Source organism: Hipposideros armiger, unplaced genomic scaffold (assembly GCF_001890085.2).
Source record: "Hipposideros armiger isolate ML-2016 unplaced genomic scaffold, ASM189008v1 scaffold_711, whole genome shotgun sequence".
NCBI lineage: Eukaryota > Metazoa > Chordata > Mammalia > Chiroptera > Hipposideridae > Hipposideros > Hipposideros armiger.
In genome coordinates, this window is record NW_017732061.1 from 402037 (window position 1) to 416341 (window position 14305).

Genomic DNA, 14305 nt, shown 5'->3' on the forward strand with positions numbered 1-14305 from the left:
ATTGGGGGAAGGGGAACAGACAAGTTGCTGTCGTTTTGTTCTTCAGTCTAGTTGTGGAGGACGTTGCTTCACTGGCCCAAGTTGGCACCATCATTGAGCTCTTCCCGGGTGAGGCAGATCAGTCGCCGGTTTCTGGACGGCTGCTCACGGCGGCTGCTGGCCTCTCATGCTGGCTGCTGGCTACACACAGTAGCCCATGGCAACCCACTGCAGCAGGGCTGCAGCCTACGCTGACGCCAGCGACTCACGGCAGCCCAGCCCCATGTTAAGCTCTTGTTCAGCATCTTAGCTGTAGAGGGCAGTGTCACTGGCCCTCATATGTGGGATCCGAACCAGGGCCCTCTGGCGTCCCAAGCCAGCTTTTAACCAACATGCCACTCGGTCGGCCCCAAAGCTGACTGTTTTTAAAATGGGGCATTTGAAGACTGATCCTCCAGTATGACACACCAGGATACATCCATAAAAATGAGGGCTGTGTTACAAAAGATGCTCAAGTCTAGCTTTAGGTAAAAAAGGAGGTGGACGTACCTAATCCAGTTACATGCTGTTCCTGGTATAAAATAAACTAAGAAATGGGTATTTTTATATCAGTGACATAAACAAAGCAACATATACACTGAATTGTTAGAAAAATTGTAAAACTGTCTTTATCACACCTTGAACTACTTGGCTACAGGATTTGAAGTTCAAAATTTTCTTTCAAATGTATTGAGAAAACACAATTTTTGAGTATTTATCTGTGCAAACCTACTGATTTCATCAGATTATGAAGACCATATTTGTCAGTTATGTATAGACATCCCCAGGATGTTACTGTTACTATACTATGTAATCCTAGGCTTTTTCCAGAATGATGTGCTTCTGCAATATTTCTAAGAAGCCATTTACAGAGGGACTACTTCAACAGAGGGTGCTCCAGGGGTAAGCCATGGCACCTATTTGGGAGGAAATAATTGAAAGTTGAGTTGTGACATTCTTTCTAAACTATCTTTTGTGGATCATTATGAGGACAGAAAAGGGGCCACATGTTATACCTGACAAACTCAGGAGCCTGAAAATAACCACAGAGGATGGTGTGAACATAAAATTCTTAACTAGATGAGCCATGGCGGGGAGTCACATCTCAGGCTCCCTCATTAAGTTAATCTGTGCCTTTTCAGTGGGCCTGTTCTTTGTCTTTTTGTACCTAAAATAACATCTTTAATCCTTCCCCCTGCCCCCCACCAGAGCTGGAAATTGCAAAATTCCTCATTATCATGCTTGTCTCCTGATTACCATCTCTATGTGCTGTAAAGAGGGAACTGTTAGCTATCCTGCACCCACCTGTGTGGGAAGAGTACCTGTCTCTCCAATGTACTTTTATCCAATCCCAAAGATTTCCTCACCCCCTTTCTCCCACCCCTTAATCTATCACCGATGGATTTCATGTAACCTTCCTCTTTTGATTTTATGTATAAAATAAACTGCAAACTGCCATTTTGCAGAGCATCCTCTCAATCTGTTAAGATTTTGCTTCCCGGTAACTGTCTACAGTTTGGCTCAAATAAATTCTTATAAGTTTTCTCTTAGGCTGGATGTTTTTTTGTCAACAATTACAATGTGGCCTTTTATTAGAATATTAAGTAGTAAATGGGACAACATATTAATATGAATTTGCACTGTTGCATAGTGGATATTGTGTTAACTAGCAACATAAAATTGTCAGGGGATGAAACAGGAAAACCATTACTACTACTGGAGACACACCAAAGAAAAGCAATACAGGATAATTCAGAAGCATCAGTTTGACAGGGTAGGTAAATAGATAGAAATGAGCAGGAGAGGAGACCTAGCCCCGGTCAGAAAGCCCCTTGCTGCAGCTCCTACTTGGGTCACGAGCCCTTGCAGCTGCCCTCACTTAGGGCACCAATGCCTCACTAGCCCAGCAGGACTCCAGGCTCACACATGCCCCTAAATCAAAAGGATGTGTTGTTAGAAGCAGAGAAGGGAGAAAGATATCCCACCTATCAGAATATACATCCTACTTATCAGGACCATTTTAGTGAGCTTCTCAAACAAATCCTAAAGAAGAAAATTGACAGACACTGCCTTGAGAACCAAAAGGGAGGACTGGGCACCTCAGCGGGAGAGAAAGAGAGAAAAAAAGAAGGGAGGGAGGAGACAATTCTACCCATAGAGGTAAAAACCCTCACACAATGTAAGGAGAGACTGCTTCCCTCTCCTGCGTGAGCTGCTCCCTGTCTTGGAGTGCACTCGCTTTTACTAATAAACTTGTGCTGTTCTATGCTGCACAAACTCTGTTTCTTGATTGAATTCTTTCCTTGAAGAAGACAAAGAGCCGAAGTACATACAACGTCATTCCCGGTAATAAGTTCATCATGATCTCTAAGCTAATAGCATTTTCTTTCTTTTTTTTTTTTTTTAGCTGAGCCATCCTGCCCCCTGTTGGCAGCTCAGTGGCTGCTCAGCTCGGGCCGGGCATCAAACCGCTGTTGCTCAGAGCTCAAACTCTTGAGTGAGCTCTTAACCAACTGAGCCACTCTGCTGGCCCGGCATTTTTTTTTTTATTACCCAGAAGTATCATGTAATGAAGTGAATTATTTCAATATTTTTCATATCATTTAAGAGGCTTATTTTCTCTTTATACATTTTTAAAAATAAACTGCGTTGATTATGTTTTTACTTCAAACCTTACCCAACTTCCTTCCTCATTTATTATATTAATACATAGAAGTACAAATCTGAAATAATTGAGTCTATTTTCTTTTTTAAGAAAACAGATTAAATTTAATCCTGGAGCTAACTGAAATGCCATTTCTTACAGAGGGGGTTCATGGTTTTTTGTTTGTTGTTTCTTTTTCCCTCAAGAGCCTGGAGATGATCTCTTTGAAATGTAAATATTAAGGAAGGTAGTGACTTTATCTCCCAGTCTCTGTGGGAAGGTTGGAGCCGAAATTCTTTGGTTACTACTTAGCAAACACTGATGGCATAATCACAGAGGAAAACATTTGCCAAGTGTGCTACAGCCTCCCCAATGGCTTCCAACACTTTCCAGTAGCTCCTTTTGTTTCAGTGGAGTTGAGTTCTGACCGAGTTCTGGCCTCTCTTCCTTAATAGCCTTGAATAAAGCCTTCCTTGCCTGTTTAATATTGTCTAGCATGACTTTTGCTTTGACAACTCAGCTGCTCGGAAACGAAGAGAAACACTAATCATAACACTTCATTGTGTTTTTGACAAGCCAAGTCAAGAACTTAAAATATGTCTGTCGTTTCCTCATAAGAGTTTGATTCCATCTCGATCATTCACCCTTAAATATTTTCCAGTTTTAGTTTATCCTTTCATATCCAGATAGCTGAGGCAGGACCCAGGGGTCTAAGGAGGAATTGCTCAATATAGAATAGAAAGACTGACTTCCAAATCATTAAGTATGTAAACTAGTATTCCTTTTTGTAGGGGCAGAAAAATGTTTCCTTCTTCCACTCTAGGTTCTTTGGTTAGTCTAATATTTAAATTGATGCTCGGGCCAAGCATCAAACCGCTGTTGCTCAGAGCTCAAACCCTTGAGCGAGCTCTTAACCAACTGAGCCACTTGGCCAGCCCACTAGGATAACACACCTTTGAAATGTCAGACTGATTTTCTTTTCCTCGCCCTCAAAGGCACAACTGCCAGCACCAGGCCGCAAGACCAAAGGAGGACAAGACACAGAACCCCTCACTGTTATCTTGTTTCCTGCATACCATCTCTATGTGCTGTAAATGTTAATTAACTACTCTGTACCCACCAATGTAAAAATAGTATGTTTCTCCATTTTGCCTCTTATCCAGTCCTTGAGATTTCCCTGCTGTGCTTTCTCCCGGCTCCTTCATCTACCATCAGTGGATTTCAAGCACCTTCCATACATCTTTTCCTTTGATTCTAATGCATAAAATAAGCTGTCATTTTCTGGAACATTTTCTCAATTTGTTGAGATTTTGCTTCCAGGCATGTCCTCAAAAATTGGCTCAAATAAACTCATATAAGACTTTTTTATAGGCTGGACGTTCTTTCATTGGCAAAATGGATAATATTACACCCATTATTCAGATGGGGAAAATGAAGTCCAGGAACACACTTGTCTTAAGAGCCACCTTCGGACGTATACTTATTTTCTTCCACAAGCCATGCTTCTCAACAATCTGGGGCACTGTCTCCCTTCTTGCCTTCTCTCATTTCATCTTTTATTCCCTTCTCTCTTCTTTCACTACCTAGTCGGTTTCCTTTTTCTCTTTTTGTATACTATATTGGAGACTAGAAGAGACAACAAGGAATTGGGCAGACATTGTTTTCAAGTAATTTAAAGGTTAATTCTTTATCTAATCACAGTGTATGTATGCATTTAACATTCACTAAATATTTTAAATAAAGCAATAAGTAAAACATATGAACTTCTACTTAACCTAAAGAGAGGGTCAGTTTCCCTATCCCATAATTCTAGTTGTAATGTAATAAAAATATCCTCTAATCTTTGTTATTAGACTCACATTTCAGGACTCTAACAAGTCAGCTCTCATTTAGAACTACTTTATTCTACAATATGATACCTGAATATTATGTTATAAAGATTATAGGAACCTATTTTAGACTTTAAGTAACGGGGGATACAGTGGAGGATTTTCAGAAAGATTTGGTAGGGCGAATATACATTTGTACAGTTTATGCCTGGTAGACAATTTTTAAAATTGCTTTTTGGAAATAACTGCAGGAAAATGAAAAATGTAAAGTTCACACATGAAAAAAAGACAACCAAATACACAAAGAAAAATATTCCCTTCTCCAGTAAATCAGAGAATTAACTTCTTGAGTGAATCTGGGAAAAATAAATGACATGGTTGAAATAGAAAAAGAATCATGGTAAACAGAGTTAATCAAGCAGTTAATTTAGCTATTTGCACAGGGTTTTGTTTTGTTTTTTTAAGTGTTAAAAATTAGATTGTAATGAACCTTCTGTTTTGAAGTTCTGTGATTTCTTAGAAATGTAAATGAAAGGAATATAATTATGCAAAGAAATAGTTATATATATTAAATCAGGAGAAATTAATTGCTGTGTTGAAGTAAAATCTCCTAAAAGCAATAAACTGGTAATATATCACTTTAAAGAGGATCTAAATTTAATGCTTCGTATTGTTATTTCCTCATTTTTAAAAGATTTTATTGGGGAATCGGGGGAAGGGGAACAGACAAGTTGCTGTTGTTTTGTTCTTCAGTCTAGTTGTGGAGGATGTCGCTTCACTGGCCCAAGCTGGCACCATCATTGCGCTCTTCCCGGGTGAGGCAGATCAGTCGCCGGCTGAACGGCTGCTCACAGTGACTGCTGGCCGCTCACAGTGGCTGCTGGCCGCTCACAGTGGCTGCTGGCTACACACGGTAGTCCATGGCAACCCACTTCAGCAGGGGCTGCAGCCCATGCCATCACCGGTGACTCACAGCAGCACAGTTCCAGGTTGAGCTGTTGTTCAGCATCTTAGCTGTAGAGGGCAGTGTCACTGGCCCTCATATGTGGGATCCGAAGCTGGGCCCTCTGGCGTCCCAAGCCAGTTCTTAACCAATGCGCCACTTGGCCGGCCCTAAAATAGTCTTTTCAAGATCATTAGCAAACTTGCAACGGTAAGTGCTTTTAAGTCATTGTTTATCTGAAACAATTCAGCTGTCTAATATCACTTCTGTCATTTTACAGCTTTGTAAAAATAAGCCCATCTAACTTTATTCATTTATTAAATATAAAATATCTGATGCTACTTTTTTTTCCTTCACATTTTGTTTTCTTTAAAGCTTTATTACATCCAGCAATATTTAAAGCATACGTTCCTCTCTGTATTTTGAGGTGAATAGAAATGTTGCTCAGGAGACTCATCAAAGGCATAGAGACAGCAATTTTTGGAAAACTGTGCCTTATAATTTCTGTGATTCTTCATTGGTTATATTGTTAGAGTTACAAATACAAAGAGATGTGAAGACATGATTATTTCTGTCTTAAAATAAAGTCAAGCATTTGATTGCTAATTTATTCTCTAAAATATAGCATTAAAAACTGGCAGAAGGAAGGAAGACTTTACTCTCAAATAGTACATATTTTTAATTGCAATCTATTGACTGTTAATTCTCTGCCAAGAATTGTGTTAATCACTTTATATTGTATGTTCGTATTTAATCCTTCCAGCACATTTATTGAGATTATTACTTTTATTATTTATTACACTTATTTTATGAATGAATAAAAGGAATGTTCAGAACAGATTTAGAATCCACCAATAGTGCAATAATTAGTATATTGGTTACTAATTATATTAAACTGCAAGTAACAAATCCGAAAAACAGTGGCTTAAGCAAAATAGAGCTGTTCTTTTTCTTACATAGAAATATGGAAGTAGGCATTTCAGACTGAGGTGATGATTTCATGAGATTATCAGGGTTCTGGACTTTTATGTTTTTGTATGTTTAGTTTTCTTTAGCATGCACTCTTGGTTTATAACAGAAAGAAAGATGCTCCAATACTAGCATTGTGTTATTTATTTATTTATTTTTAGATAGGATAAGGAAAAGAACAAAAGTCAGAATATTTTAGGTAGATGATGCTCCTCTTCTACTAATGGAAGCTCCTGGAAGCCTCATCCACAAACTCATATCTCATTGGCCAAAAATATTACATCATATATTCACACTTATATGGAAAGAAGGTTGGGAAATGCAGGATTTTATATGAGAACTTTGCTATCATTAAAATAAATAAATTAATAATTCACATTTTAGAATAAATTTGTGTCAGTATTTAAATGGCACGATTGTACAGTAAGAAGCATACAATAGCCTGCTTAATGTAACATTTATATTTAGGGCAATTTAAACTATCCTGAATCGCCTGATGTTTAATTATGTTTTAATATCATATATATATGTATATGCATTTATTTTGCGAATTCTTTTTATTTATTTATTTTTTTATTTCTTTTAATTGCTGGGAGACCAGTACACCTACATAAAATAAACTTTCTTTAGGTTTTATTATTCTGGTTCAGCTGAAGAAAAACGTTGTTTAAGATGGTTTTCCTTTTTATCACTGAGATCAAAGAAACAAACTTCAAGCCTTTTGTGTGCCTTTGCTTCTGTTGAAAAGGATTTCCCTAGAGATTCTTGTGAATCCTTTTAGAATAATGCACTGGGCAGTAACAAAACAAGTATAGAGAGGCATAGTGACCCCTTTTCTCTTTTACTGTGTTATTCTTGAAGAACTGAAATCAGACAAACTTATGTTCTTCTAATTTTCCTCCTGTTCATGAAAAGAAGTTAGAATGTTATAGTTTTATTCTATAATATTTCTAAAATTAGATGATTCTAAGGCTTAAAGGAAATATTAAAAACTAAATACAAATATTACCATGCTAAGGAGGAAAGAAATAAATAGATCACATAAGAAAGTTTACATAAAAATTCATTAAAATTTTTTTTTCCCCCCAATGGACCGACATCCTTAAAATTTTCACCTTAAAATTTATTTTCAATTGTTTCACCAGGGAGATTTCATCTGTTGTTTGGTATTTAAAAGGTCAAGTGAAAATCTTTCTACCATCAAACATTTAAAAACTGAGATAACAGAAATCACACTCTGCTCTATGGTTAGAGAAAAGTGGTGGAAGCAAACACATTTGCTGAAGTCCAGACCGAGACAAGCCCTTCAGAGAGGAGTGAGCCAACATCACCTACCCAGGGGCAGATCCATGCCTGCTGTGGATTCTCGCAGATTTGCCAAGAACTGAGAGATTTAAGAACTATGGAGACTTAAAGGACAGCGAGGCTGGGAGAACTGCAAACACAAGGGTAGACCTCTCAGCTGAGCAACTCTACATCCTCCAGCTCCCGGGAGTTTGCTGTGAAAGCAGCAAAGCTAGTCTAGGAATCCTCTATTTGATTGATTCCAGGATCTGTAGAATTGAATCCAAAGGTGAACCCAAAATATCTGAATCTATAAATAACCCTTCTCAGCTCAAATACAGAAAAAAATCAAATAGTCTGTTCAACATGCATACTTAGAAAGAAACCTATAGGCATAAATAAATCAATTTTCAATAAATAAAACAAAGCAATTAATGAGGAAAGATATTTTCAATAAATAATCCATGAGTATATCCATTAAATAAGGAAAAAAAACAAAAACAAAAACAAACTTGATGACTACTTAGCATCTTGCACAAAAATAATTTGAGGTGCATGCAGAACTAAAAATCAAATCTAAAACTATAAAACATCTAGAAAAAAATATGAAATAATAACATTGCAACATGGGGGAAGGCAAATTTTTCTAACATAAGTCACAGAAAGCAATACCATAAAAAGTAAAAAAATAAGTAAGAGTTCATCAAAATTAAGGCTTCTGCTTATCCAAGAGACCATTAAGAAAATGCACAGGCAAGTCACAGACTGGAAAAACACATCTGTTCCAAATTTATATAGATAATACATAAAGACCTCCAACAACACAATAATGTAAAAACATGAACTCTAATAAAAATAGACAGAGGATTCACATACTTTACCAAAGAAAAGAAAGAAAAAGGAAAAAAAGACATAAAAATGCCCTATAGGCACAAAAAAAGAGTGCTCAGCATCATTAGTTTTAGAAAGTGCAAAATTAAACTACAAGGAGATACTATCTCATACCCACAAAAATGGCTAAACTTAGCTCAAAACAAAATGACAACACCAAATATCAGTAAAAAATGTGCAGAAAGGAGAGTTCATTAATATTTCACTGGTCTGAGTGTTTCTAATAAAACATAAGCAGTCCTATGGCCAAACGCTCCTGCTCTTAGATATATACTCAAAAGAAATTAAAATATATGTCTAAAACACCTGCATTTCAATGTTCATAGACACTATATTTATAATAACCAAAACCTCTAAACTAAATAAAATGTCTACCAAAGGTTAATGGATAAAGAAACATTATACTTAAATAACGGGAGGCTACTCTGGAATAACAGGTGACAAAGTGCTGATCCGCACAGCTACCTGAGTATATCACAAGGTATGCTATGTGTAAGAAGTTGAAACAAACAATACATCTGGAATGGTTCTACTTATTTGAAATTTTAGAACAGTCAAAATTAATTTATTAGAAGCTTACGTTGAGTTTTTTGGTAAGATGAGATAAAAGAAAACAGGGCATATGTTAAGATCACGCGTACCATGACAATATATGTTGGAAAACTAAAAATATTGTGTTTTGAATAACTACTTTTTTGCTTTTAGTAATTTTAAAATTTTAATTGGTAAAATGTTTGCAACTGCTTGCAAACATGATTTTACTTTCATGCTTTAGTCAAATATACCGCTTGCTTCAAGGGAAAAAAAAAAATCTCTCCTAATTGAAGACTCAGAATTTCCCTCTTAAGATAACAACCATGAGAAAATTAAGTGACTTTCTCCATGTTTACATGCCCCACAAGGTGGAACATTAAAATAGTTATAGTCCCCCTTATCCACAGGGGATATGTTCTAAGACTACCAGTAGTACTACCACAGATAGTACCAAACCCTATATATACTAAAAGGTATACATACATACCTTTCCACTTAAAGGAAGCACTTTATGACTTCTCTTTGGCATATCCGAATGGCCAGCATCAGTACTTTTGTGCTTTGGCAAGAATGTTAAGTAAAATAAGGGTTACTGGGACACAAACACTGGTTCCTGCCACAGTTTTGATCTAGTAACTGATGGGTACTAGGTGACTAACAGGCGGGTACACTGGACAAAGGGATGGTTCACATCCTGGGCGTAATGAAGTAAGGCAGCGTGCGATTTCATCACTCTACTCACAACGGCCCACAGTTTAAAACTTGTTTATTTCTGGAATTTTCCATTTAATGTTGTCAGGCCACAGCTGTCCACAGGTAACTGAACCCACAGAAAGCAAAACTGCAGATACTGTTGTACAGCATCCCGCTGTTTAACGGAATTAGCAAATTTATCATAAGCAATGATAGTGTCCATAAAATTAAAAATAATAGTTATAAATGGTCTGATGGATATTTGGGGGTTAATTTAACAACCATTTGAGAATATTAAAGGGAATGGATTTTTTTTAATTAAAAAAGAGTTTACAAAGCTATAATAGCTTATTAAAGGGAAATAAATAACTTGGAAGTAAGAAAACTTGCTTTCTGTTCTGTCTCCAATAATTTTGGATCAGACACTTAAGTTATAAGAAATACATTCCAGGCATTTGCCACCCACTAATTCCAGGTTCAGATGACACATATTGCATATTGCTTTAGGCCTGGTTCATTTGGAAAAAAAAAAAATCTAGATAAGAGAGATACATTTTAAACAATAGAATTTGTTATTTTGAGGCTTTCGTGTTCCAAACACTCTGTAATAAGCAATTTAACATTATATCATTTAAACTTCAAACTCCAGGAAACTGAGGCTTAGAGAAATAAGTGACTTTCTTGAAGGGCAAAGCCAAATGGAAGAGACAGAGCCTTGTCTCACACAAGTTTGTCTTGCCTCCAGCTCATTATTATAACTGCATGTTCAGTCTCCCTGGGCTTCTGCTGGTGCTACAGTAATGGAGGGGAAAAAAATAATTTTACCTCTACCCTTCTATGTTCTTGGCTGAGACCCCTCACCCCCGAATAAAACACAGATGAACAGGAGAAAAACAAACAAATTTAATAACATGTATACCTTCTGTTATACAGGGGAGATACCCAGGAAAACTGAGCAACTCCCTGAAATGGCCAAAGCCACAACTTCAAATACCAACTCCAACTAAAAACAAAAGAAGATGTGTGTGTGTGTGTGGGGGGGGAATGGGAGATGGAGGGGTGGGGGCAGTTATGGGAAGTTAACAGGCAAAATACAGTAAACAATAGTATGGTTGTTATGCAGATTTAAGTCAGTTGGCTTCTCCATTGATACATTTTTAGAGATTTAGTTATTTTCCTCTTCCTTGTGCAGAGAGGGGGCCATCCTTAACTATGGAGATTTCAGAATGCCACACATAGCCATTGGACTTCCCATCTGAGTCTCCTTCTGGAACTGTTCTGAAAGTTCTTGGTGATTTCCAATCACCACCCATCGCTACAGATATTCATCACTGAATATTCTGTGTCTGCCTCCAAGACCCCAGTATCCTCAGCAGTTTTCTAGGATGTTTGTTGCCTCCAAGGACCAACCAGAAGATGGCAGACCAACCAGAAGATGGTATCTATGTGTTGTTTCCTTCATTTATAACATGACCTGACTACTATGTATGTACCTACTTCAAAAACTGCTGTGAGAACAAGTGAGATGATGTGTGTGAAAGCTCTTTGAAACTTTTAACACTTTTAATTTCCTCCTCTCTCAATTGAAGAGATAATCTCTATGGTTCCCTTGGTTCAGTGATTCTATTATCTGTAATTTATGAGCTTGCTACTCAAATTCCTGATTTGAATGCCAAATATCTCAATTTATGCTGAAGTGGATTTCACTGCACATTAGGAAACTGATGAATTCTGAGAATAAACTCAAAGGAATTCAGAATTTCCTACTTAAGAAAGTCAGCTAATTTCTTAAGCTCTTGCTCAGGTTACCTTATTTTAAAGGTCTTTTGATTTTTTTCCAACCAGTCTGAGTGGGTAATTGTAGCTCACTTTTAAAGTCCACTGGGAAATATTAAACCATAGAGAATTTCTCTCTTATTCACTTAGTCTTAGCTACGCCTGTTGCCTTAAAAAAATTTCAATTTGGCTTATAACAGATATAGTAAAAAAGCCTTTTCAGTTCATTTGATCTCAAATTGAACATTTTAAATTCAAACAGAAATTTTGGGCATTAAATGACAGCAATAATGTTCACAGCTGAAGTAATTAGGGTTAAATAAAACTAATACCTCTAACATTTTGGTATCTTGGCCATGCTTTTGATCTCTAGATTATAGTTTGGTTTGTGTGCAAACAAAATTGTTCTGTTTTCTCCTTTAATTTTTAAGTATGAACTTACTCTCTGATTCAATATACTTAACATTCAGTTTCCCATTATGAAACAGAAAAATTTTATCGAGAACTTCTGCATTCTTGAGTCAATGGTCTTTGTACAGTCTGCTTACCATTCGTAATTGTGGTATAAATGATGCTCTTCCTACAAATGTAGCTGTTATATATAAAAACATATACATGTAGAGGGGCTGGCCGAGTGGCTCAGTTGGTTAAGAGCTCGCTCAAGAGTTTGAGCTCTGAGCAACAGTGGTTCGAGTCCAGTCCGAGCTGAGCAGCCGCTGAGCAGCCGCTGAGCTGCCAACAGGTAGCAGGATGGCTCAGCTTAAAAAAAAAACAACAAAAAACATATACATGTCTCCATCAAATTTTAGTGTTTAACTGCTTATTTTCAATTGAGAAAGGTAGTTGATTATCACTGAACTGTTTAGTGAAACTGATTTCTAATGGCTCTATTGCGACCTTTACCTTATGACAGATAAAATTTAGTGGCTACTGATGGCTTCATATTTAGAAAAAGTCTCCCTGATTTCAGTTCTCATAATAAAGTGCCATTTAAAGATATTCAATTGCATAATTAAATCTTATGTGTATCATTTTAATGTAGAACCTAGGTTTCATTAATATAAAATTGCAGCAAGGGAGGGAATTAGGAATTGGAAATGCATTAACAATATAGATGCCTTGTAAAATCAATCCCAGGAAACGTATTTTCTCAAGAATATGTTAGGATCTCCATTACCACGTTTAATTAAGTTAAGTACATGGTATTAAGTACCTGATAAAGATTTTACACTTAGTGAGAGCCAGAGGCAGTGCCCTCACTCTACTTCAGGTCCACATCAGTCCTAATCCAAAGCTCACGCTCTTTGCAAACCTGACCCCAGCTGCCTTTCTGGGATTCATCTCTACTTCTCTAAACATGAAGCCTAGATGGCTAAGCGGCAGATCTGTTTCTGTGTAGTCCTTCTGACAGATAACGACAAATAATGACAAATTTACCTTCAAAATGTAGTGGGAATGGTCTCAGGAGTCAGCTTGGTTGGTTCAAATGGCGGCGCTGCCTTTTAATCTGCTTTGTGATGATGCACAAGATTTGGAAGCTCAAAGCTCTAAGTTTTCCCACACACAGGCCTGACAAATAAGATTCAATGAACCTGTGGAAACAGAGGGTATGGGAGGAAGGAAAAGCCATAGTCATTTCCTTTTCTGTCCTTCTCTAACTGCCTCACACCCTCCTCCTCCTATTGAAATACACGGGTCACCCAGGGGATCCAGGAAAGAGTAGCAGATCTATTTCTGTTTTGTGACATTGAGGGAGTCACAAAATGCCAGCATGTCTGTTTTAACACCTGTAAAACTAGGCTAGTAAGAGTTGACGGCTGCATACCATACTGTGCAGACAAATGCAATAACATCCACAAAGCAGGCTGCCTTCAGGAAAACAGGAGCCACGTGTGATAAGAAGCAATGGCAACAATAGCATTGAAAACTGTCATTTTTGATATTCACAAAGGAGATTTGAACACCTGTTGTCCAGGACATATTGTCCTTTAATGAAAAAACAAACACCTGCCAGAATCCATTAAAAGGCCAGGTTACCAAAGGATGACTATATTTTAACAAACCTGTTGCATCTCTTGCAGATTAACGAGGAGCCATTGGGAAAATAAACTGGAATAATGGGGCTGGCAGGGGATAAAAAAGCAAAACAAACAAACAAAAACCCCAACAAACTCCCATGGCCCATTCTATGCAGTTCCCTTTTGGCTGACAGCACCTTATACTATGAACTTTATTGACCTTGCCCTAAGTAAACATTAACTACATTTATTGGGAGATTGTGCTAGTATCTTTAGATGTCACTTTGCCTGACATCAGGTGTTCCTAATATACCATGCCATAAGCCCCTTGGTGTTGCATTTGATCAGATCTACTCCTTTCATGGGGCTCGGGAATTAGAAATGGTGCAACTTTTCACACTTGATTTGAGACTCAGATTGTTCAACATTCCCACAGAGGAGTACTGTCAGGAACAGAATGCTTTTAAATGAAATTGTTTACTTAAAACAAGGCATGCAGTGGGCCGGCCGAGTGGCGCGTTGGTTAAAAGTTGGCTTGGGACGCCAGAGGACCCCGGTTCAGATCCCACATATGAGGGCCAGTGACACTGCCCTCTACAGCTAAGACGCTGAACAACAGCTCAACCTGGAGCTGGGCTGCCATGAGTTACCGGCGACAGCGTAGGCTGCAGCCCTTGCTGCAGTGGGCTGCCATAAGCTACCGTGT

The 14305-nt window shown here is 37.6% G+C and overlaps 1 long non-coding RNA gene across 1 annotated transcript in view; it reads right to left on the reverse strand.

The window, feature by feature from the left end:
* Positions 1-14305, reverse strand: part of LOC109373352 (uncharacterized) — a 237084-nt gene that overhangs the window by 26196 nt on the left and 196583 nt on the right. Inside the window, exon 4 of the long non-coding RNA XR_002122208.1 lies at positions 13019-13173. This is a non-coding gene — a long non-coding RNA (uncharacterized LOC109373352). The remainder of the gene's footprint in view (positions 1-13018; positions 13174-14305) is intronic.